The sequence below is a fragment of the Elaeis guineensis genome, chromosome 2 (assembly GCF_000442705.2).
Source record: "Elaeis guineensis isolate ETL-2024a chromosome 2, EG11, whole genome shotgun sequence".
NCBI lineage: Eukaryota > Viridiplantae > Streptophyta > Magnoliopsida > Arecales > Arecaceae > Elaeis > Elaeis guineensis.
Genome location: NC_025994.2, coordinates 78,385,179 through 78,409,691, shown reverse-complemented (window position 1 = coordinate 78,409,691; position 24,513 = coordinate 78,385,179). Strand labels below are relative to the sequence as shown.

The 24,513-nt window shown below is 37.1% G+C and overlaps 2 pseudogenes; both read right to left on the bottom strand.

The window, feature by feature from the left end:
* Nucleotides 1–977: 977 nt before the first annotated feature.
* On the bottom strand, nucleotides 978–3,175 carry LOC105058363 (probable inactive purple acid phosphatase 27; annotated as a pseudogene).
* Nucleotides 3,176–6,334: 3,159 nt separating this feature from the next.
* On the bottom strand, nucleotides 6,335–17,135 carry LOC140850900 (putative disease resistance protein RGA1; annotated as a pseudogene).
* Between the last annotated feature and the right edge of the window lie 7,378 nt (nucleotides 17,136–24,513).

Here is a 24,513-nt window from a genome sequence, read left to right as displayed (position 1 = left end):
AAACCTTCGACGTATAGAGGAATTCAGAAGATTTGCGTGCGAGCTTGGATCTTCTGGAGGAAGTTAGGAAAAAGGTATGAGTTTGGATGGCGGTGTATTGACAGCGCGTCATGTGCTACTATAACTATTGTATGAAGGAGAAGAATTTCCAATCTGGAGACCTAGTGCTTAGGAAGACTGAAGTTAGCTGATCCATTGATGGAGCTGTCTAAGGTCGTGGGGAGGAGGGTAAGAGAGAGGGGAGGTGAGGCCGAGTCCATACCTTGGTTCTGATGAGCCCTCAACTTCGATTTTTGGTGGACATGGGTCTTGGAAGATCCGCAAAAATAAGAAAAGAAAAAAACAAGGAAGAAGAGAGCAAGAGGGTTGGTGCTTGTCGTGGAATCCTTAGAGGGGGGAAAAGGGGATTTATAGAGGACTTCCTAGAGTTTTGGCAACCCTAGGAGTCTGTTTCCATGCCGTACTTGGTGGCGAAGAAGACTCCGTTCGGGAGTTTTTATCTTAATTTTTTTTTTTTGTTTCCGTGCCCTAAGAATCATGCGGCTTAATGGACTGGATATCACATTACATATGCTTAGCACTAGTTGTTATGTTCATTTATCCTCTTCTTTTTTTTATATTAATATGGCACACTTGGTTTAGATCTCTATTCACTTACTGAATAAAAAGAGACACCGGCAAGAAGAAAAAAAAAAAGAAGAAAAAAAGAAAGAGAACCCACCTTACATCAAATGAATTTCTCAGAAGAAAAAAAGCAAGATGACTTCTCTAAGAAGAACCTAAGAGCTACCAATACATTTATGAATTCATACATCTTGCAATCCTATCCCACTGGGCCTAAGTTTGTGTTGTTCCCTGGGATGAACATTACCTTGACATAGACATTAGTACGTTACTAGAAGACGCAACTTATGTTGACAAGTCAAATAGACGAAGAACTTGGTGGAAATTTAACACATTTTAGCACTAGAAGTATATGATCCATTAGCAGTTTTGCTAGCATTGACATAGCATATCATCCTTAAGCAGGATCTTGTCATCACATCACAACCCTCCCTTCTAAGGGATACATTTACTAATACATTTCATAGGCAGGCTCAAGTAGCCAATGTAGTCCTCGAGCAACTGTCAACAGCACAAACTAAGATGTCAGATCGTGAGGTGATCATAGACCCTAGCATCGCTGCTTTTCTTGTACTCAAACAACAGTGAAGAATTGTTGAAAGCAGTGAGTTTCACAAATCCAAATTCTTGAAAGTAACTCCATAGTGTTCGAAGCTGGGAGAAAGTGGATAGGTTGGCACCTCCACTGCCAACAACTACATGGGTGGTTTCTGCAAAATTGGACCACGGTAATGGTGTGATGCACTGCCAATGCAAGTCTGCAACCAAAGTAAGATATATGGATACAGATAATGAAATAAAAAGATGAAAGGAAAAAGACAAGAAAAGTAGGGAACAAATTAAATCTATGAAACCATCAGCTTCTCAGTGAAGGAATAAAATGGAATGAAACAGTTAAATTCTAAACAGTTCAATGTGATTAGTATATAGTTTGAAGTAGCCAATCCCGGAGAGAAGGATTTCTATTCATGCTTACATGGCTGGTATTGGGACCCAATTGCCAATAACATATTTACCTCGTAAATTGGACATGTTCTTTCACAGTTGTGGACATGAACACAGAAGGCAATGTCAACCGTATACTTCTGCCAAAGCCCTTGAAGGCTATCTCTTCCCATTGGCTCCTCAAAGGATCCTTCCAGACCATAGTATGCTCCAGAGGAATAACCAACAACCCAATGAGAAAGGAAGATCAATCATAGCTGCTTTTGTCTATCAACTGATGGTAGGCAGTGCTAGATGAATTTATATTGCTCAGTCCCTGGTCTCTAGTCATGCTCAGTTTCAGCTATATAGAAGCGAAACATACCATAATCTGTCAACTACCTGATGATTACAATAATAACAACAAACTTTAAGATGAATTATTTGGCTACAGAAACAAGATGTGGCAATGCAGGTGGGTATCATGATATCAGAATTTTAAATATTTCAATAACATAACTAGAGGGCATTCCTAGGGTAGAAGTTACGCCAGCTTCATTGTACTTATAATAGCAATGCAACAAAAAGACAAGCAGTCGATACCATGTCCTTGATCTGTAAGGCATTTACAAATCAAAAACCAGAAGAAAAATATGGAATTTAGAGTCCTATAATGCTGAAGAGAACTCTTTCTCCGTACAAGATTTTGCACAGAGAAATTCTCAAACAATTGTTATTCAAAGGAGATGCCTAATGGATCGAATGCAACTGGAGCACTTAGATGTTTCTGTATTATGTTCATGCAAAACAATGATGCATAAGATAATAAAAAAACCAGCTATATTAACAACTTATATGGCAGTCATTTCTTGATTCAACTCAAGAAACTTTGCATATTTCAACGTTTTCAGTGAATCTCTTGTCGATAGATACAACAAGAGACGAAAAGGCATTAATCAATGAAACAAGCTAAATGATTGGCTCTTTGATCCAGAAGAGACTTCACCAATTGAATTAAGCGATCTAACGGCATTACATTAAACAACTAAAATCATGGAACTTATAATAGCATATGCTATGTCTTTTCAGAGAGGATACTAGGACAAAATAAATTCAGCAGAGCTTCATACTCGAGTCATATACCAGAATTTCGCCCTGTTCTCTGCAGGAACATAAACATGGTTTCAGCTAATACGCCGCATTCTCCACCTGAATCCTCATTGCCATAGAAGGATCCTGTTCCAGGCCAATTAATCATGCTCATGATTACCACTGAAAGGAAAACATACTCAAATGTTATTTGCTATGCTAATAACAGAATGATGTTCTAAAGTATGATATGGAATGGTGGACTTATGAGACTAACCTTCCAACCATATAAGCCACAGCTGAAGCAATGGTTTCGATTTGTTATGCATACTGATCCCACCGTGATATGTATCCATTTGCACAGCATATATCTCCAATATGAGAACCATATCTATGTTATTCAGGTCCTTGATTAGCTGGTAAGTAGCATTGAGGGAGCCTGGCAGATCAACTTGTTGTATTCATTTGAACCATCAGCTTCTGCCTGAAATAGCATCCAGAAAGAACATTTGTGAGGACATGTTAGAACAATTTCCATTTTTCACTAGTATTTCAACGAGTAAAGAACTTGATTCCTTTTACCTGGCCATGTGATTATATTAGAGAATTGTCAACTTATTATTGATTAAAAAATCACTCTAGGAGTGTACTGGTATGTGATTCCGATAACAATTCAAAAAACAAAAAAACTTTTTTTTTGAAAGCAAAAACAAAAAAAAAAAAAGCCTTATAGTAATAAAAAACATAGCATTGATAACATGGTCCAGATAAAATTTTTTTGACCCCATTACATGGAATAAGTTTTCCAGCAATGTTTGTTGGCATCAGGCAACTATGCACCATGCAAGTGGTTGCAGAAAGGAGAAGGTTATAGAATTAGAAGTGCACATATGCTTTGATAAATGTGATAAGGCAGATCCAAAACGTGGAAGATCCACTGGGTGGGAAGTGGAAGATAGTGATGATGATGAACAACAATAGTTTTAGTAGATGGTGCTGAAATCATCAAGAGAGAAGCGGTGGATGGCATTGATGGGCATCTGTAATTCATTTATATAAAAAAGATGCAATTGGGTGGATATGCGACTTGTTTTATATTGGAAAAAAAGACTAATAAGTGGGGGCCGAACAGCTATGGCCATATATGTTATGGAAATAATGGCTCTTGGTGGATGGTTCTACTCTTGACAAGAGAGGAGGCATTTGTACAAGTAGCATACATTCCGTGCCAGCTACTTTATGCCACTTGATCTTAATACCAAGTCCCACTCTTTAATACCTTCCACTCCTATCCTTCTGGCTGTTTGTTGCACCTTTTCTAATTTTTCCATGAACATGTTGTCTTGTCCCTTCACCTCATGCTTTTCTAATTGGATTCGTTTCCCCTTAAAATAGTTTTCCATCATGATTCCCAAACCATTATAATATGTAGCATATTTTCTCCAATGTACTTCTAATTAACTTTTTTGATCAGTTTTTGATGTTAAACTGTTTTGTCTTTTCAATGGTTATCATGCTTTCAGGAACTAGTTTTTCAAATTTGTGATCAGCATAGTGCATCATTCCTATCATGCTCTTCCCTCTCCCTGTAAAACTTCTATACCACCTACGATGACAAGAGTATCAGTTTCTGCCTTTTTACTGACCACACCCGAGCCACTCAGTGGCCAAGTAATTAATGTATATGTGCTTTAGTTCCACTCTTCCTAGTCCTATCATTTAGGTTCATACCACGTCAAAACATGTCCATGAATGCAGCCACTATAGTCCTAGGTTTCATCACTCTCTCTGGCTGACTGCCACTTAATCATTCTCACCTTCTAGCATACTTTCAATTCCTATGATAGTGATCCATGAAAGTTTCACATGCCAAAATGTAGTTGACTAGGTCCATGAAAATTCTTCACCAAGTATCTAGTGGTCTCTTCTAGAGAAATCTAACTCTAAAACAAATCACATAGAGGATTCAAATTCAATTATTTTTGTGCATTTTACTCTTACCATGTCTTCGTCTAAATGACTTTTTCTTTGGTTTTGAAACTCATTCTAAGCATTGTCTAAAAATTTCATATTTTGAGAATATGCAGTATCATACACTTTATTCAAGAAAAGAATGAAATGGGCTCATAAAACATGAAATGTTTAACATACTGAGAAACAAGATAGGTATCGAAAAAATGATAAGAATAATAGGATACAGAATAGGCATGATGATATGTTGGGTGCAATCCTGGAGAGAAGCTAAAAGAAAATTTCTTACCTTTCCATATCACCAAGGATGACAACACGCTGCAAAGAGTCTTGTCCAGGGCAAGGAGATGTGTTGAAACTGTATGACTGAGTGCAATTGTATGAACCATTAAAAAATATAGGCCCAAGCCAGTCTGCATCCCGGCGTGGCTATGACATGGTTGTATCAGAATATTATGACACATAAGACTTCTCATAGAAGCAATCGTCAATTTTCAAAGTCCAATAAAATGACAATGAATATGGAATCATCTTGCGGAACTTGCAGTATGAGCTGAACTATAGATGAGCTATCAATACATCAAAACAAAAAGTAGAATAAATTAGATACCTTATATTTGCCACAAGTCCTTTAACAAACTTGTATGTATGAACCCAGGATCACACCATCCCACTGTTCTTGCTGGTGAACCTGCAAAATCTGATACGTAAACTTAGGATTAATTATAAGATCTGTGGCATGCTACATTAAGTTTCCATCTTCAGGACCTAGAGCCATATAAAATATAACTTAATCTCCCACACAAGAATGTCATCTTAGGTCAATAAATTGTGGTTTCATCTTCAATAACGAATTTCTAATTTTTCTCTGCAACCACATAAATATAGACATTATCATAAATTTGGCAAGGAGGATGAATATTGATGATAAATAATCTAACCTTAATTTTCCTTCAATTTGTGAAGGCTAAGGATGAATAATATTAACACCCTGAAAAATTGTATTTTTCCCTATGTTCATTTAATGCAACAGAAATATATTTAGTCTATTTGAAATACTATTATATCAATATTCTTCCTTTTAAGAGAAACAAGGGTTTCCTATAATTTATTTCATGAGATAGGAACTGAATGCGACTGTAAGCACCAAAAATTGTCTAATAAAAACATTGCCTTCTAAAACTGTCTAAGTAAAGCGTGGCCTTCAAAATTGATCTAGACCAGATACATATTTAGCACTAGAAACTGAACTCCATTCGTTTCAAAAAAAATCTAATATCAAACAGAATTTGAGATAAACATGAAGAAGACCTTTTGAAAATCCAGTTATTCCTCGGAAACCAAATCCACAGGAGCAGATCATGTTATGCCAGAAGAAAATTAAAGATCCAACTGCTAAGTCCATTGGCTAAAAAGAAGCTTAGAGTACCTTTTCTTCTAGTTCATTTACATGCTCCGCTTAACAAAAAAAATAATTCTAACAAACTTTCTCCATTATTGGAATCAATAAAATAAATTTTAAAATACGTATCAAGGAATACTTCATGTGGGAACAAAGAATTGGAAAAAGGGTTTAGCTGGCTGCTATTGCAATGTAAAGATCCCATAAGCTGTTTCTCGGAAGGAAAGAAAGTAAGGAGAGAGAGAATGAAGACAGGCCAAGGTATGCTATATACGTGAAAAGAACTGTAACCATGGTTGACAGGGAGTGTGGAGGAGGCACGGATCAGAGATTAATGCCACTGCTACTTGACGGCATCCCGAAACTGCTGCTGGTGGTGTCCTTGAACTCTGCAGTGAAGCTGAAGGGGGACTTGTTATAGACAAGCACAGGTCTATCCTATGTCCATACATGCACCTGCTGGATGTCTTGGATTTTTGGCCACTGGTCTGGCCCCATGGCAAACATGTCTTGCCAGTTCCTCGCTGCACATGATCTCTAGCTTCTCTAGATGCGCTATCTCTACTCTTTTCTTTTTCTTTATACCTCTTTGCACTCCTTTCGGCAAGTATAATGGGTGCGATTTCATGTCGTTATTGATCAGTTTCATTCTTTTCAAAGATTGAAGATTCTACACCACTCGCAATTCCGGGCAGTATGCAACCTGGAGAATTGTGAGCGCAGGGAGGTCTGAAACTTTCTCCAGGTTGAGAGCCACGGATCCAATCAATTCTTTGAGTGAAAGGAGGTTCTCAATTGTTGTTAGGCTGGTGGCAAAGCTGATCTCCAATTTTGTCAGAGAGGTTGCATGGAGCAGGAGACCCTCGGGAAGAGGCATCAACTTGGGGCAGTCATCAAGCCACAGGTAGTTCAGACATGGCATTGCTTGTGTTCCTTTATCCCAATGCCATTCCTGCCAATTAGGCATACAACAAAACATCGGTGTCCCTGTGACACCCGGCCGTTTGGATCTTAGATCAGGCCTAAAAATCTAAAAATCAAAAATTCATATAAAAAAATAAAATAAAATGGGAAGAAGATTTTCGATAGGAGTCTTCTTCTCCAATGAATTTCGAACAAAATGAAAGTCCTAGAACCATCGGGACTCTAGGGCTCTCTATAAACAGGCCTTCCCCTCCCTCAAGACCTTCCACCGGTGATATTCGAGCTAGATTGCTCTTCTTTTCTCCATTGGAAGCCGCGGCCTCCTCTTTTTGTATTCATCGAAAATCGGAGGTTGGAGATGCCACCGGAGCTCAGGTAAGACTCCAATTTTTCTTCCTCACCCTCTTTCCTTTCTCCCCATGGCTTTAGACCAACACCGACCATCGAGATCACCAGAAAATTCATGAAAAGGGTGAACCCCTGTTCGGCCGGACCACCTTCCTTTCTTTTTCGGCCACCGACGCCGCCGGTTGCAGTATCTCACCCCTAGAATAGGACCCTCATCCCTTTATCTTTCTTCCCTAAAAGAATTGGCCACCGATGACCGAGCAATAATCAAAAAATAAAAGAAAAACGGCGGCACCCTATTTTTTCGATTTTTCTTGATTTCTTGCCAGCTGAACCTTGCCGCCGGCCATCCCTTGCTTCACCACCATCGACCGTCACTGCCAGACATCCGGCCAAGCCACCGCCCCTCGCTAGAGCCAAGACACCAAGTTTCCTTTGGTCCATCCTCTGTCCGGTCGGAAAGAGAAAGAAGAAAAGAAAAAGAAAGAAAGAAGAAGAAAAAGAAAAGAAAAATAAAAAAAAATAGAAAAAAAAAGAATGAGAGAATTTTCTCTCTCTCCTCTCCCTCCTTTCTCTCTTTTTCCTCTCTCCTCTCTCTACCTTCTCTCTCTACTTTCTCTCTATAGATTCTCTCTTTACTTTCTCTCTCTAAAATTTTCTTTCTCTAGGATTATTCTCTCTCTTTGATTGCATCACAGACCCTAGGATAAACTTGAGATGAAAATATGATGAACTGAGATTGCTCCGAAATTCATGCAGTAGATTGGATTCCAACTTGGTCCTTATTCAAAATTTATAACATTGATCATAGTTAATCCATATTGAGTCACCTTGATATGATCTCTGATAATCTCGATCATGATTGCCTCATCTGAAAGATACAAAAATTTTCTCTCTCTACTTTCACTCTCTAAATTTTTTTTTTTTATGAATTTTCTCTTTTTAGAAGTCTTGTGGACCAATGGATGGTCCAGATATTTAGACAAATCTCAATTTTGACTAATCCTAGGAGAGGTCCTGGATTTATATTATTAGAATCATTTATCCGTAATTTCTCCATATATAATTTTTATATTTGATCAGGGTTATGAAAAGATAATCTGTATAAGATATCGAGTGGAATATCTTATTTGCGAAATTTATAAATCAAAGAAGAATATTAATTTCTGTATTTGGATCAGTCATCGGTAAAGATAAGAATTCCTGTATATGATCACCATTATATATGCTATTTTATCGTTAGTCTTGCATCATTGGTTTTGCATCGTTGAATTTGAGATCGATGAATTTGCTATATCCGAGACACCGTTATTTGTTTATATAATTTTTGAGCATGAGTATGGGCTATGTCAATATATATATATATGTATCAATGGTTGATGGCATGATTATATAGATATGACATATCTAATTTGATCATAGTGTAAATCAGAATTGATTTGATGAAATCAACATATAATAATTAAATAAAAAAATATATGGTTTGGACTAGCCTTGTCATGTGGAACAGCCTGCCAGGAGTTTATGCCTGGGACAGCCCGCTAGGAGCTAATATCTGGGACAGCCCCCACTGGTTTATATATGGATCTGTTGGTCAGGAGCTCATGCTTGGGATAGTCCGTCAGGAGCTTATGTCTGGGACAGCCCTCCACAGACTTTCGTACCTGGGACAGTCGGCCAAGAGCTCATTCCGAGACAGCCTTGAAAGGCTTATGAGTGAAAATTTGATCGGATGAAAATTGAGGCATAGTCTTAGTTAGTCCAAAGTCAGAAAGAAAAAGTTAAAAATCATGTGATTATGAAAAGAGAAATGAAAGATAAGACATGAAATAATTATTGAACAAAAGTATTTCACCCATTAATATATGATGATGCATCTATTTGATAAGACAGATAATTTTTGGATGTTTACAATATTCTGAATGTTGAACATGAGATTTTATATTTTATTGTTATTCTTATTTTTAGATTATATTATTATATTAGTGTGATATGAAAATTCTTACTGAGCTGTAAAGCTCACATCCCTCTATTTTTCTTTTTCTTCTCAGAGATACATGACGCTCATGATTGGCTATGGTTTGGATTGGGGGTGAGCAGATAAATAGATAGAATGTCATAATATCTGATCAGAGGATTGAAATAATTTCAATTGTAATTATGCAAGTTTTATAAGTTATTATTGAAATTATATATTATGGATGTTGAGGTTGTAAGGAATTACTTTTGGCCTTGCATATTCTTTAGGGCTTGCTCTAAGGAGTGTGCATCCATCACGTATCCGAACTGACTGTTGGGTTCGGGACGTGACAGAATGGTATCAGAGCTTAGGTTTAAGATCATTAGAGATTATGAAGTAATATCAAAATTTTATGTATGATCAATAGGATATGACAGAGTGATATCATAGCTTAGATTATGATCATTTGGAGACTATGATATAAGTGATTAGAATATGACAGAACAGTATTAGAGCTCAAATTTAAAGTCACTAAGGATTGTGACATAAGTGATATCATAACTCTAAGATTATAATCAATAGAGTATGATAGATAATATCAGATTTTAAGGTTATGATCATTAAGGATGTGATAGAATGATGTTAGAGTTTAGGTTATGATCACTAGAGAATATAATTTAAATGGTATTTGATCTTAAGGTTATAATTATTCAAAATTATGATTTTAGTGATCTTTGAACTTAGGTTATGATTATGAGGAACATGATAGATATTAAAGAAAGGATTCGATAATTAGATTTCGAATCAATAAATACTATGATAAAATTTTTGCATAAGTGATATATGATATCTATAATAGAATTGATGAGTTATATTTTGAATTTCAATTAATAAGGTTGACCTATGTATGAGAAGTATTGATCCTGAAATGAAGTGGGAGGTATTGATATGTTATGTTAGGTATACTCTATAATTTTAGAATGCTAAACTTATACGGATGGAGATTATAATAACTTTTATGATTTTGATGTTAATTATCTGAGCATTACAAATTTTGGACTTATCAGAAGGAAGTTAGTTAAGATGTGGCCTAAGAAGAAATAATATCATATGAGAGAGAAATATTTTTGAGCATTGAACCTATAAGAGGTCATATATCAAATTTAATTTTTGATGAAAAATATACTTGAATTTTATTATAAGAATATGAGATACACATCTTAGTGAAATCTTTGATTATTCAAAATATCATATTTGGATTTGATTTCTTGATCTTTCAAGTTGTATTTAAATTTCAAGGCAAAAGTATGCTTTTCTAAGTGGATCTAGGATATTTTGATATTATTGTTAAATTAAATATGAAGAATTAATTTGTTAGAATATGATATACATATTATGAGAAAATTTTTAATAATTTATATTACCATCTTTGGATTGGATTCCTTAATTTTTTTTGTGATTGTTGAAGATAGTGAGTGTATTAATTATTCAAGTCGAACTTTGAATTTTTAAGCTGATTTAAGGTATCTTATTATTGTTAAATTTTGAATAACCTATATAAGGGACAAGATTTTGTATGGATTTATCTATTGATGCTAAAAGTTGTGATGAAGGGAGCTTTACAAGAAATAACTAAGTTGATTCTACTTACAAAGATGTTGACTTGAGTTCTTGTAGTTTGTTCAAGTTGGAGTTAATTCTTTTGCAAAAAAAAGTTAGTTTGGAAGTTGTCTAAATAATTATAAGGTAAATCGAAGGTTAACTCAAATTAATTTTAGATATATTAGATTCTTAAGGAGTGGTGAAGCTTATGTAATAAGTTCAAACGTAGAAAGTAGATGAAGATTTAATTTTATTATGTTATGCCTAAAAGATAGTAATGACAAAGAAACTTAAAATTTTGTCTTAAGTTTTATATGAAATTTAAAAATTAGATCTATCTTTGATTGATCTAATATACAAGGATATTCTTATCTTTTGATAAATCTATATAATTTGATAAATTAAGATCAGAGTGCGTAGTAAAAATATGGTTGATTAAATTGATTAAAAATATTAATTTTTTGATTCAAAAGATATTATGATGGAATACAGTAGTTGTAAATAAGGAAAGATTTTATTGATAATGATAGGATGCTACAGATTTTGACCTAATCTGATCATAGCCGGATAATTTTTGCTAGTAGGTTATTTCATTGCAGATAATGTCAAAAAATCCTAAATATCTCAAGTATAGTGTTAATAACTTGATAGTCCTATTATTAGTTCAAACCTAGAATGTCTTGACATAGATCTCATATTTTTTTTAAATTTAATATTGTTATTGAAACTGACATAGAAGGTGAAGATTTTTTTGAGATGAAAGTCTACATATAAAATTTATTGAAAGGTCAAAAGAAGAAAGAAATTGATGATTATGAAGAGTGCCCGATGTTCGGCCTTTGTTTATTTTTTTAGACAATCTGAGATAATTATGAATTTCGAGTAGAATGTGTTGGACAAATAACTATGGTATGTTAATACAAGTCCAAAATGTTACTGTTCTTCAAAAAAAAAAAGTCAATAAGAAGAGATGAGTTTGAGATTTCAAATAATTTTGTTATAACAAGATCATGAGAAATAAATAATATGTAAGATATTATCGAAAGCGTAAGAATGACACGATGCATGTATATTTTTTTAAGAATATATCTCAAATAATGTAATTTAATTTTAAGGACGAAATTATTTGAAGGGGAGGAGAATGTGACACCCGGCCCATTTGAATCTTGGACCAGGCCTAAAAATCTAAAAGCCCAAAACCCATACAAAAAAAAAAAGAATGGGAAGAAGACTCGCGATAGGAGTCTTCTACTCCGATGAATTTCGAACGGAATGGAAGTCCTAGGACCACTGGGGCCCTAGGGCTCTCTATAAATAGGCCTCCCCCTCTCTCAAGACCCTCCACTGGCGATATTCGAGCTAGATTCCTCCTCTTTTCTCTATTGAAAGCTGTGGGCTCCTCTTTTTGTGTTCATCGAAAATCGAAGGTTAGAGATACCATCGGAGCTCAAGTAAGGCTCCAATTTTTCTTCCTCAACCTCTTTCCTTTCTCTCCATGGCTTTAGACCCTCACCGGCCATCAAGATCGTCAGAAAATCCATGAAAAGGGTGAACCCCTATTCGGCCGGGCCATCTTCCTTTTTTTTTCGGCCACCGGCGCCGTCGATTGTAGCGTCTCACCCCTAAGATAGGATCCTCATCCTTTTATCTATCTTTTCGAAAGGTATTAGCCGTCGGTGGTCGGCTAATGATCGAAAAATAAAAGAAAAATGATGGTACCCTATTTTTTAAATTTTTTTGATTTCTTGCCAGCCGAACCTTACCGTCGGCCATCCCTTGCTTCACCGCTATCGACCATCATTGTCGGACATCCGGCCAAGCCGCCGCCCCTCGCCGAAGCCAAGACACTGAGTTCCCCTTGGTCCATCCTCTGTTCAGTCGGGAAGAGAAAGAAGAAAAGAAAAAGAAAGAAAGAAGAAGAAGAAAAGAAAAAAAAGAAAAAAAAAGAGAAAAATAGAAAAAAAAAAGAATGAGAGAATTTTTTTCTCTCCTCTCCCTCCTTTCTCTCTTTTTCCTCTCTCCTCTCTCTATTTTCTCTCTCCACTTTCTCTCTATAGATTATCTCTTTACTTTCTCTCTCTAGAACTTTCTCTCTCTAGGGTCATTTTCTCTCTTTGATTGCATCATGAATCCTAAGAAAAACTTGAGATGAAAATATGATGGCCTGAGATTGCTTCAAAATTCGTGCCGTAGATTGGATCCCAGCTCGATCCTTATTCAAAATTTATAATATCGATCATAGTTAATCCATATTGAGTCACCTTGATATAATCTCTAATAATCTCGATCATGATTGCCTCGTTTGAAGGATACAAAGATTTTCTCTCTCTATTTTCTCTCTTTACTTTTTCTCTCTATAATTTTCTTTTTCTTCATGAATTTTCTCTCTCTAGAAGTCTTGTGGATCAATGGAGGGTCTAGATATTTAGACAAATCTCAATTTTGGCTAATCCTAAGAGAGGTCCTGAATTTATGTTATTAGAATTGTTTATCCATAATTTCTCCATATATGATTTTTATATTTGATCAGAGTCATGAAGAGATAGTTTGCATAAGATGTCGAGATAATATCTTATTTGTGAAATTCATAAATCAAATAAGAACATTAATTTCTGTGTTTGGATCAGTCATCGGTAAAGATAAGAATTTCTGTACATGATCACCATTATATATGCTATTTTACCGTTAGTCTTGCATCATTGGTTTTGCATCATTGGATTTGAGATCGATGAATTTGCTATATCCGAGACACCATTATTTGCTTATATGATTTTTGAGCATGAGTATCGGTTATGTCAATATATATATGTATCAATGGTTGATGGCATGATAATAGAGATATGACATATCTAATTTGATCGGTGTAAATTGAAATTAATTTGGTGAAATCAATATATAATAATTAATGAAAAAGAGATATGGTTTGGACTAGCCTTGTTATGTGAAACAGCCCATCAGGAGCTTATGCCTGGGACAGCCCCGATTGGCTTATATATGGATCAGCCGGTCAGGAGCTAATGCCTGGGATAGCCCGCCAGGAGTTTATGCCTGGGACAGCCCCCCACGGACTTTCGTACGTGGGACAGCCAGCCAGGAGCTCATTCTGAGACAGCCTTGAAAGGCTTATGAGTAAAAATTTGATTGGATGAAAATTGAGGCATGTCTTGCTTAGTCCAAAGTCAGAAAGAAAATGTTAAAAATCATGTAATTATGAAAAGAGAAATAAAAGATAAGACATGAAACAATTGTTGAACAAAAGTGTTTCACCCGTTAACATATGATGATACATCTCTTTGACAAGACAGATAATTTATAAATGTTTGCAGTATTCTGGATGTTGAACATTAGATTTCATATTTTATTATTATTCTTATTTTTAGATTATATTATTATATTAATGTGATATGAAAATTTTTACTGGACTGTAAAGCTCATATCCCTCTATTTTTTTTTTCTTCTCAGAGATACAGGACGCGCATGATTGACTATGGTTTGAATTGTGGGTGAACAGATAAATAGATAGAATGTCATGATATCTGATCAGAGGATTAAAAGCTCCGAACCCAACAATCGGTTTGGATACGTGATGGTCGCACACTCCTTAAAGCAAGTCCTAAATAATATGCAAGGTCAAAAGTAATTCCTTACAACTTCAACATCGATAATATCCAATTTTAATAATAATTTATAAAATTTACATATTCGGAGGTATCTGCTCCTATTCTGCCGCCGCCACTACTAGTGCTACTGGTACCAACAGAAAATTCAGGTCCAACGTCTATGACCGACGTAGCACCCCAGATGGCAAGATGTTGTAGATTAGGGAGCAGCCCGCAGGGTGGAAGCCACTCACAGTACCTGCAACCATTTAGAACCAACTGTCTCAAATCTGGAAAAAGAATTGATGTTGATGAAGATGTCTCTATCATCCATTTTGAGAACTCACGGCCGAAGTAATCAAGAATGTGTAGTTCTTCTAAACAAGGTGGAGGGTGGAGCTCTTCAAACACCTCCTCGATTCTCCTCATCTTCTCCTCGCTGGGTTGCAGGTCTTGCGAGCAACGTAGCTTGAGTATACTAAGCTTGGGTTTGTTTCTAAGTTCGGCTGCTCTGACCTCGGAGCTGCCGGATATACACTCCAATCTAGCGATTGAGAGATCCATGAGACAGGAGAGGGATCTCAATTCTTCAATCGTGCACCATCCCTCTGCCCGGTTGGTTGGTGCATTGAATTCCCTCAGAGGATGAAGATTTTGAAACCTTCCTAGCCCTGCCGGTATCCCAACCACCTCTGTACCTTCAAGATCGAGATTCCTTAGGTTGTGTAAATTCACGATACTGTTGGGAAGGCAAGAAAGGTGCTGACGGTCCCGCATTTCCAAAAACCATAGATTTCTGAGATTCCCTATGCTTTCCGGTAGCCTGCGTATCTTGATAAATGAGATATCTAGTGTTTGTAGATTTCTAAGATTCCCTATGGTTTTCGGAATCACGCTTATGTTGGTATATGAGATATTTAGGTACCTCAGGTGTATGAGGTTACCCAAAGAATCTGGCAATCTTTGGATTTCCAAGAAAGACATATCCAATACTCTTAAATGAGAAAGTTTTTCAAAAACAACATCCATCTGAGTCTCAGATATCAGGCTCCAATGCCACAATAGAGTCCTCAGAGAGTCAGGTTTTACAAGCACGTCAAGGATTTCTGTCTGTTATTTCATTGTCTGTAATTTTATAGTTTGGCACACATATCCGGCGCAGCTTCATCAGCCCATTACTGCCGCCTACTTTGCGCATGTTCATGACAACCAAGCTCTCATCTCGTGCCATAAACCGAGCCAGACAGTGGAAGAGGTCATGCATCCGGAAATTTTCCTGCTGAAGATTTCGCATAATCAACTCTCTGTAGTACTCTTTTGCTGTCTCTTCCATCGTCAAACTCCCTTCAGCTTTCACAAATCCCTCAGCAATCCAAAGACGAGTACTTTCATCCATGCCAATGAAATGGTCCTCAGGAACTAATGAGCAGTACACAAAACATTGCTTCAAATAGCTTGGTAGGTCTTTGTAACTCAAATATAAGGTTCCATAACCTCCTCGGGAAGCTCAGATGTGGACCATGAAGTGCTTTCAAGAACTCCATTCCAAGCTCGCCTGGTCTTCTCCTTCATGCATAGTACCCCTGCAACCGCTTTAATGGCCTTCACATTTCTTAACAATCTCCATTCCTATGTCCTTACATGCTGGATGTCTCCCTCCTCTCCTGTCAAGACCACCTTTTTGCAAAGCAATGACCAACTATCCTCTAAAGACAGTTTGTTGACGCGACAGATTTCCACTGCCAACATCTGCATTGTGATCTGTTCATTTCTTGTAGTGACGAGAATCCTATTACCAGTAGCACGACTTTTTAACGTGTTACATAACAAGTCAGACCAAACTTCTGCGGTCCAAACATCGTCAAGAACAAGAAACAACTTCTTACCCGCAAGGCTGCTCTCGACTTTGGGCTCAAGCGAGGACTTACTCTGATCCTTGGCAATATCACCCTTGGGCCGTCGTAGATATCTTTCAGCAAATTTATTTCATCCAAGTGTTGCGACACACACACACCCACTTCTTCACTGAGGACCCCTCAATCCTCTGGTCATTATTTATCTTTTTAGCTAGTGTGGTCTTACCAATCCCCCCCGCACCCACAATTGCGAAAACAAGAATGTTTCTCCGTCTGTCATCCTTAATTAGGGAATCAACCAATCTCTGAGTGTGCTCTTCAATTTCAGATCCTACAATATCTATCTCACCTACAGGTGATGTTTTGCGACTTTTTTGAGATGTCACTTCTTGCTTGTTAGGGGAATTGATTTGGAAATTGAATTCAGACCTCCTCCTAGAGATCTCCTCAATCTTTAGATTGAGTTCTCTAATCTTTGTGCCAATCTCATGAGCAACTAGGGGCTTTGGGAAGCAACAGAGAAGGGGAAAGGGGAAGCATACCGAACAAGTGGATGAAGAACCTTCACTACACTTGTCGGCCTCGATGCGACAATGGTCGAGAATGTCATCGGCATTGTACATAACACGCTTGAGATCCTTGAGCCAGTAATCGATGGCCCCCTCATTGATCCTCCTCCTCTCAGCATCGGCAAGAACTTCGCTAATTATACTGAGCTTGTTCTGGAGCATTTCGACCTTGCCAGGCACACCCAAGAGCATATCAACCTCTTCCTTTGCCAACTCGACCAGTAGGTCTACAAATTTAGAGACGAAGGCATCCAATATCATCGCCATTTTCTTCCTGGACTAGTTGGGACTGAGAGCAAAGGAAGAGAGAGCTTAGGTGTGATAACCCACCTTTAAAATCCATGGGATTTCATGTGCTTGGCACGTGGGTGGGGGAGGAGATGTGGGAGTTTTCTATTTAGGATTGGAAGTGGGCTCGGACCGGCTTCGGGCCGGGCTTCGATCTCGGCCCAAAATTATTCAGGCCGGGCTCGGACAGACCTTTGGCCCGGCTCGAGTCCGACCCGAGCCCAAGCCTGAAGTCAGACCTGACCCTTCCGCCCTCCTCCGTTTTTGCCTGGACTCAGGTACAATCAAAAAGGATTGGAGTGGGAAGTCTCCCTCTCGATCGGAGGGAGCCGCTGTTTAAAAAATACGATGCACCGGAGGTGGAGGCGGCGGCGGACTTGGCTGCGGGAGACGGCGGTTGTGGTGGAGGGGAGTCGAAGGCATTGATGGTGGTGGAGCTCTCCGATCATCAGCCCCAAAGGTCCCAATTTCGGAGTGCCTTGCACGGATCCTCCCGGAAGGGGTTCGAAAAGACGATCAACTTTAAATTGCTCGCAATCCGCAACAAATCCCATCGATCGGATGGTTTTCCAGATGGGCTCCATCAGCGTGTTGGGCAGCGACCTGAAGCCATCGACCACGATGCCGTCGCAGGAGTTTTCGATGAAGGGAACACTCGGTGGCATGACAGTGGGAGTCTTTTGGTTGGCCGCGTTCTCTAGTACTCCTCCATTCCCCCCGCTGACCTCCCCCTCCTCCGGTCCTCCCTCCTCTCCCTTGCCTCCGACCATCTCCTCCCCCGCTCATCCCCTCCCTCCACAACAGGCTCGCCCAGGCCCGATTGGGTTTGGGCCTGATTCGCCTGATTGGATTCGGGCCGATCTCAGTTCCGGGCTCGGACCTATATTTTTTCAAAAAAATCGGGCCTAAGCCTGGCCCGAAGCTCAAAAAATTATTTCGAGTCGGGCTCGAGCAGGGGTAGAACCCGGCTTGGCCCGACCCAGTTCCAGCCCTACTTCTCTTCTGTCACCACCAATTTAATAGATGAGAACAACGACTTCATTGTTTCAAGATAAAAAAAGTAAGGCAATCACCAATGGAAGCAACATCAGCAAAAGAAAAAAGGAGTCTTTCCCTGACAGCTACAATGATAGGAGAGCAATTGATGATTGGATAGGAGGAAATCTAACCAGATGGATGGTTTATTTATAGGAACCATCAACAGTTCAGATTTGATCGAATTGTCAGATCCTACCATTTGGCCAATATTGAAGGCATTAGATTTAGCGACCCTTCATCGCACCCAATCTCTAGATCTCTTCCCTTCAAAGCATCATTTGGTGACTCTTCAAGCTCCATTCTCTAATAATGATAGTGCGGATCATGAAATGACACATTGTCAACCCTCAGAAATCCTTTCTTTCAAGTGCAATGAAGCAGGCACTTTAAAGAGAGAATTGGATCGGCGGTCAGCTGCCTAATCGACTACTTTCTTTATCTGAAGCTAAAAAATTATTTCAAACTCAGAAGTAGGGGATAAGTATTATGGAGATGACCCATTGACTGGATAGCCCCCTTCTCTTTGGGGCGCATGCAAGGTGATGTGGTGAAGCCACAACAGATATGGACCCAGGACAATTGACTCAACTATTCACATGGGTGAAGCCTGCAATGAATATCCACAACTAACAATCTCGATCAGAAGGTTGGCTAGTGGAGTTTCTCTCCCATTAAATGGTAAGAATGTGACCCAACGGTCTAGAGAATTGGCCTAACAAACCTACAGATTCTAACTAACAGCCTATAGGCTCAATCTCCTAATAAAAGAGGTGCGAAAGAAATCCTCATGTAAGTAAGCTAAACTAAGAAAAGAATCAGGAGAAGCGCATTTTACTTTCCTATCACCTTCTCTCTCTTTTCTCTCTACTATTCTCAAATTTTAGGCTAACTTAAGCATCGGAGGGTCTCCCCATCGGAACAACCTCCATGTGTGTGGACTTCTTTTGTAGGTGCTCTCTGGCATCTTGGATCCCGAATGGTGCCCAGTTCTAGCCACTTGAGTGTTGGGTTTAAGTAGCGCAAAGGAATAGTAGACTTCAAAAATTTATGATCATGAAATCCATAACATCCAAAACCCTAAACCCAAGATCCCTTGACTAATTGCAATTAATGAACAACTAATAAAGCAATTAAGAAGTAGTTTAGATAAATATCTCTTACGCTAAATTTTTAAATCTCCACAGACACACAAACGTATGCCCTCCATAGGTGATCCACACGAAAATTGCTCCAGAAGTAGGACTCCTTACGTCAAAATCTTATTGATGAGTTCTAACCAATAGAACTTAGTTTGACCCAATCCGATCAAACCTACACCTTGACTTGGACTTGGCCTCTCGTTGACTTGGACTTGGACTTAGACTCCTAAACCCTCTCTTCCTTCCTCTATTTTCTTCCAAATTCTTTTCCTACACTCTTGTCTTAAAGTGGGGCAGACTTATCTTAATTTCAAGATAATGTCTTAACAAGACAAGGAAAAGAACTATCAGAAAGAGTTGGAAATGCCTTGAACCACTCTGCCACTAGCTATTTATAGCAACAGAAGGGGCACATAAGGGGTTTAGATATGCTCTTTCATGGAGTCCCTTAATTAGTATATCAAAAATTAAGAGTTTTATTTGAGAAGGATTCTTAATTATAAGATACGGTGATTCATCCTTCTCTCGCATCCCCTGCACATACCAACAATTAGGAGATGCCGTATGCACCTCAAACCATCTCAAAAAATTCTGAGATTTTGCCACGTGGTAGCCACTTGAATCAGAATTCTAATGGCACAAAAATCAAAGTATGACAGTATCCCAATCATGAGAAAGAAATACGTGAAGTCGTGACTCTTTACATTTCTCACTGCCGTGCGTGCAGATCTTTGGGGTGTCTCACGCCCCATCTGGCTATGGCACACTTTAAACTTTATGCCATGTAGATAGAAGATTGAGAGAGCTTTATCATAGGTATGGAGATTAGATAAGTAGAAGATTTAAAACCCCTTCACCGATCAAAACAAATTCAGCCTTATCATTTTGTGCGCTTGACTTAATAGAGTCCTAACCAACTTCGACTATATTTATAGCACCCCAAATGGCTGAAAAATATCTAATAAAATCTAGATAAATCTGATCCAAATTAGAACCTAACCCAATGTAATTAATAGTCCAATTAGGTTAGCCAATTCAATAAGATTTTAATCAAATCAGCTCGATTAAGGAGCTAGGATTTGTGCCATAAGTGCTAGTATGTTTTCCGGCAATCCTAGTTGGTTCCTTCGGTCCAACCAACCAACCAAAATCTATTCTTGATTAATTTTTTAATGTGTGTGACCCTATAGACTCTACATCTAGCCAGCAGTAGGTCCAGATGCATATTGACCGGATTAGATTAGACTCTATCTAATCGATTTAGGTCAAACCCACGTCAATCCAAGTTATCAAATTAGAACTCTTTTTAATAGACTCATAAATTAATCACTTCAATTCATGAAAATTCATAAAATATGATTGACATCTAGCAATGTGTCATACCTATCCGAAAGATATAGAATTTGATGAAAATTATCAAAATATCATTCAGTGGTAAGTTATCGTGCAATTCAATCCTTCGATCATCCTGCACCCTAAATATGTTCATGAGTATGAAATTATATCAAACTCAAACATATATTCCTATTGACTCATCATCAATCAATGATAACTCTAATAAAGAATTAAAAATCTTTTCTAATCTTCATACTATTTTAGCCAAAGATTTTTTAAGTTATCTAGAGATAAGAATACATGGGATTTCATCTCCTCTTACTCAAAGTGATCGATTCTTTGTTGATCTACTCACAACCTTTATATAGAATCCACCATATCCAGAACACCCCATTCATAATTTTAGTCATGATTGAGTATGAACTAAAATATGGATTCATGTGCATAAGATTCTATGATGATCTAAGGTCTAAGGATCACTTGCACAATTTTTACTTAGAGAACTATCTTTTGACATATAAATAAGGCTTCAATAAGATATTTTTTTGACATATCAAATCAGTGTACTCTTACCTTAATGAGCACTCACATCTTTGTATTAGTGTCCCTATCCAAATGGTTGTGAGATCATCCACCCTCTTCATCGAGCATACATAGGATGTGTTAGTCTTTCTGGATTCACTGATCTCCGACTCAATGATCCAATGACTAGGATTATTTTAGATTAAAATTTTAGGATTTTAGGTCTCACTGATATGAACCCTACATGTCTATAAAACCATTATCCTAATCTATGAGATTTATCATAATCTTAAAAAATTATTAAGACATAGCAAATGATGAATCATAAAAATACTTCTTTATTATTGATTAATAATAAAAGTCATACATGAGTTGGGAGTAATAACAGAAAAGTTTCTATCACATATCAAATGTGATTGGCTTGCAGGATATAATTCTTTCAGTCTCCCACTTGCACTAAAGTCAATCGTCTTTGTATTTAACACCTATACAATCAAAGTGACGATCAAGTTACTGTTGAGGAAGTACTTTAGTGAATGGGTCTGCTATATTGTTCTTCGTGTCTACTAGTTCAATGACAACATCTTGTCTTTCAATAATCTCACGAACGAGATAGAAATGCCTTAGGATGTGTTTGGACTTTTGGTAAAATTTTGGTTCCTTAGTTTGTGCAACAGCTCCAGTGTTATTACAAAATAGTGGCACCGGATGTTGAATCTCAGAAACTATGCCTAATTCGATGATGAATTTTTTTCATCCAGACAGCTTTCTTAGCTGCTTCACTGACAGTAATATATTCTATCTCAGTGTCTGAGTCAGCTATAGTCTGCTGTTTGGTACTTTTCCAACTCACTGCACCATCATTCAAAGTAAATACATATCCTAATATAGATTTACAATCATCTGAATTTGATTGAAAATTAGAGTCAGTAAAGCCTTCTAGTTTCAATTCTGATCCTCCATATACTAAAAAAATATTTTTAATTCTTTTAAAATATTTTTCATAGATTTTCAATGATCTTCTCCCAGATCAACCTGAAACCTGCTTACTATGCCTATGGCATAAGCAATATCAGGCCTAGTACATAACATGGTATATATGATTGATCCTATAGCCAAAGCATAAAGAATTCTACTCATCTTTTCTCTCTCTTCAAGTGTCTTAGGAGATATTTTCTTAGAGAGATGTATGCCTTGACTCATAGACAAGTAACCTCTTTTACTTACCTTCCATATTGAATTTTTTCAACACTAAGTCAATGTACCTAGATTGGGATAAGCTAAGCATCCTCTTATATCTATCTCTATATATCTTTATATACAGTATACAGGATGCTTCACTCAAATCTTTCATGAAAAATCTTTTAGATAGCCAAGCTTTGATCGATTGTAACATTGGGATATTATTCCCAATGATAAGTATATCATCAACATATAAGACTAAGAAAACTATGGCACTGCAACTTGTCTTCTTATACACACATGGCTCATCAATATTTTTGATAAAATCAAACTCCTTTATAGTTTCATCAAAGTAGATATTCCAACTCCTCGAGGCTTGCTTCAATCCATAGATGAATCTTTTTAGCTTGTGTACTTGATTTGATCTCCCACTTGAGATAAACCCCTCTAACTGTGACATATAAACTTCTTCCTCAAAATTTTCATTGAGAATAGTAGTTTTTACATCCATTTGCCAGATTTCATAATCATAATATACAGCTATAGCAAGCATAATTCGAATGGACTTGAGCATTGTTACTGATGAAAAGATTTTATCACAATCAATTCCTTATCTTTGCTTAAAATCTTTTGCCACCGGTCTTGCTTTGTAGGTCTCTACTTGGCCATCCGCTCCAATCTTCTTCTTGAAGATTCATTTGTACCCTATTGGGATTACACCATCAGGTGGATTAATTAACCAAAATCCATACTTAGTTAGAGTACAGTGAGTCCATCTTAGATTTCATAGCTTCACACTATTTATCAGAGTCCCTACTCTGGATAGCTTCCGTATAGGTCACAGGATCATCATCCTGAATGATGTGGGCTTCATTGTCATTCCCAATGACAAAACCATATCTTAGAGGTACATTCTGTATTTTTTCTGACCTTCGAAGAGGAGGTGTGTGTTATAGATATTCCTGATCAACAAATTCAATTAGTTTAGAAATTTCATATTGAGGATTAGATGAGATAGATTGTAGGTTTTGAACTTTACTTAGTTCAATCATCCTCCCACATCTCTTTTTTGGACAAATTCTTTTTTCAAGAAAATAGTATGCTTACTGACAAAATTTTTTTTATTTAGTAGGATGATAAAAGAGATATCTAATACCTTCTTGAAGATAATATATAAATCTACATTTGTCAGGCCTAGCACTTAACTTATGTCTAAAAGTATCTTTGACATAAGCAGGACATCCCTAAATCTTAAAATATTTATGATTTGGCTTTTTTTCTTTTCATGACTCATATGGAGTGCTGGTTACTGACTTAGATGGTACCCTATTCAAGATATAAGCAGCTGTTTCTAGGGCATATCTCCAAAAAGATACGGAAAGATCTGTGAAGTACATCATGGATTGTACTATATCTAATAGAGTGCGATTCCTCCTTTCTGCTACGCCATTTAACTGTGACGTATACTGAGGTGTCCATTCAGAAAAAATTTTATATCTTTTAAGATGATCAAAAATTTACTAGACAAGTATTCTCCATCTCGATCAGATCGAAGGACTTTAATATTTTTTTAATTTAATTTTTGACCATCTTTTGATATTCCTTAAATTTATCAAAGGCCTCGGATTTGTATTTTATGAGATACACATATCCATATCTTGATAAGTCATTTGTAAAAAGTTATAAAATAGGAATATCCACCTCTGGCTTAAATTGTCATAGGTCCACAAATATCTGAATGTATAAGACTTAACAATTCATTTGCCCTTTTCTCCATATCCTGTGAATGGAGACTTGGTTATCTTACCATGAGATAGGATTCACAAGTTTCAAATGATTCAAAATCATTAGAATCAAAAAATTCTTCTTTGTACAATTTGTGTAACCTTGACTCACTAATACGATCGAGTCGATAATGCTAGAGATTTGAGTTATTCTCATCATCTCTCTTTTTTTTCCTATTATTATCAATAAGAAAAATATTATCATTGAGCAAAAAAGTAAAGAGATCATTATCCATATATGCATTACCCAAAAACTCATTAGAGTAAAAATAAAGCAACAATTGCTCTTAGCCTTTATTTCATATCCATGTTTCAATAACAAAGGTATAGAAATAATATTTCTAATGACATTGGGCA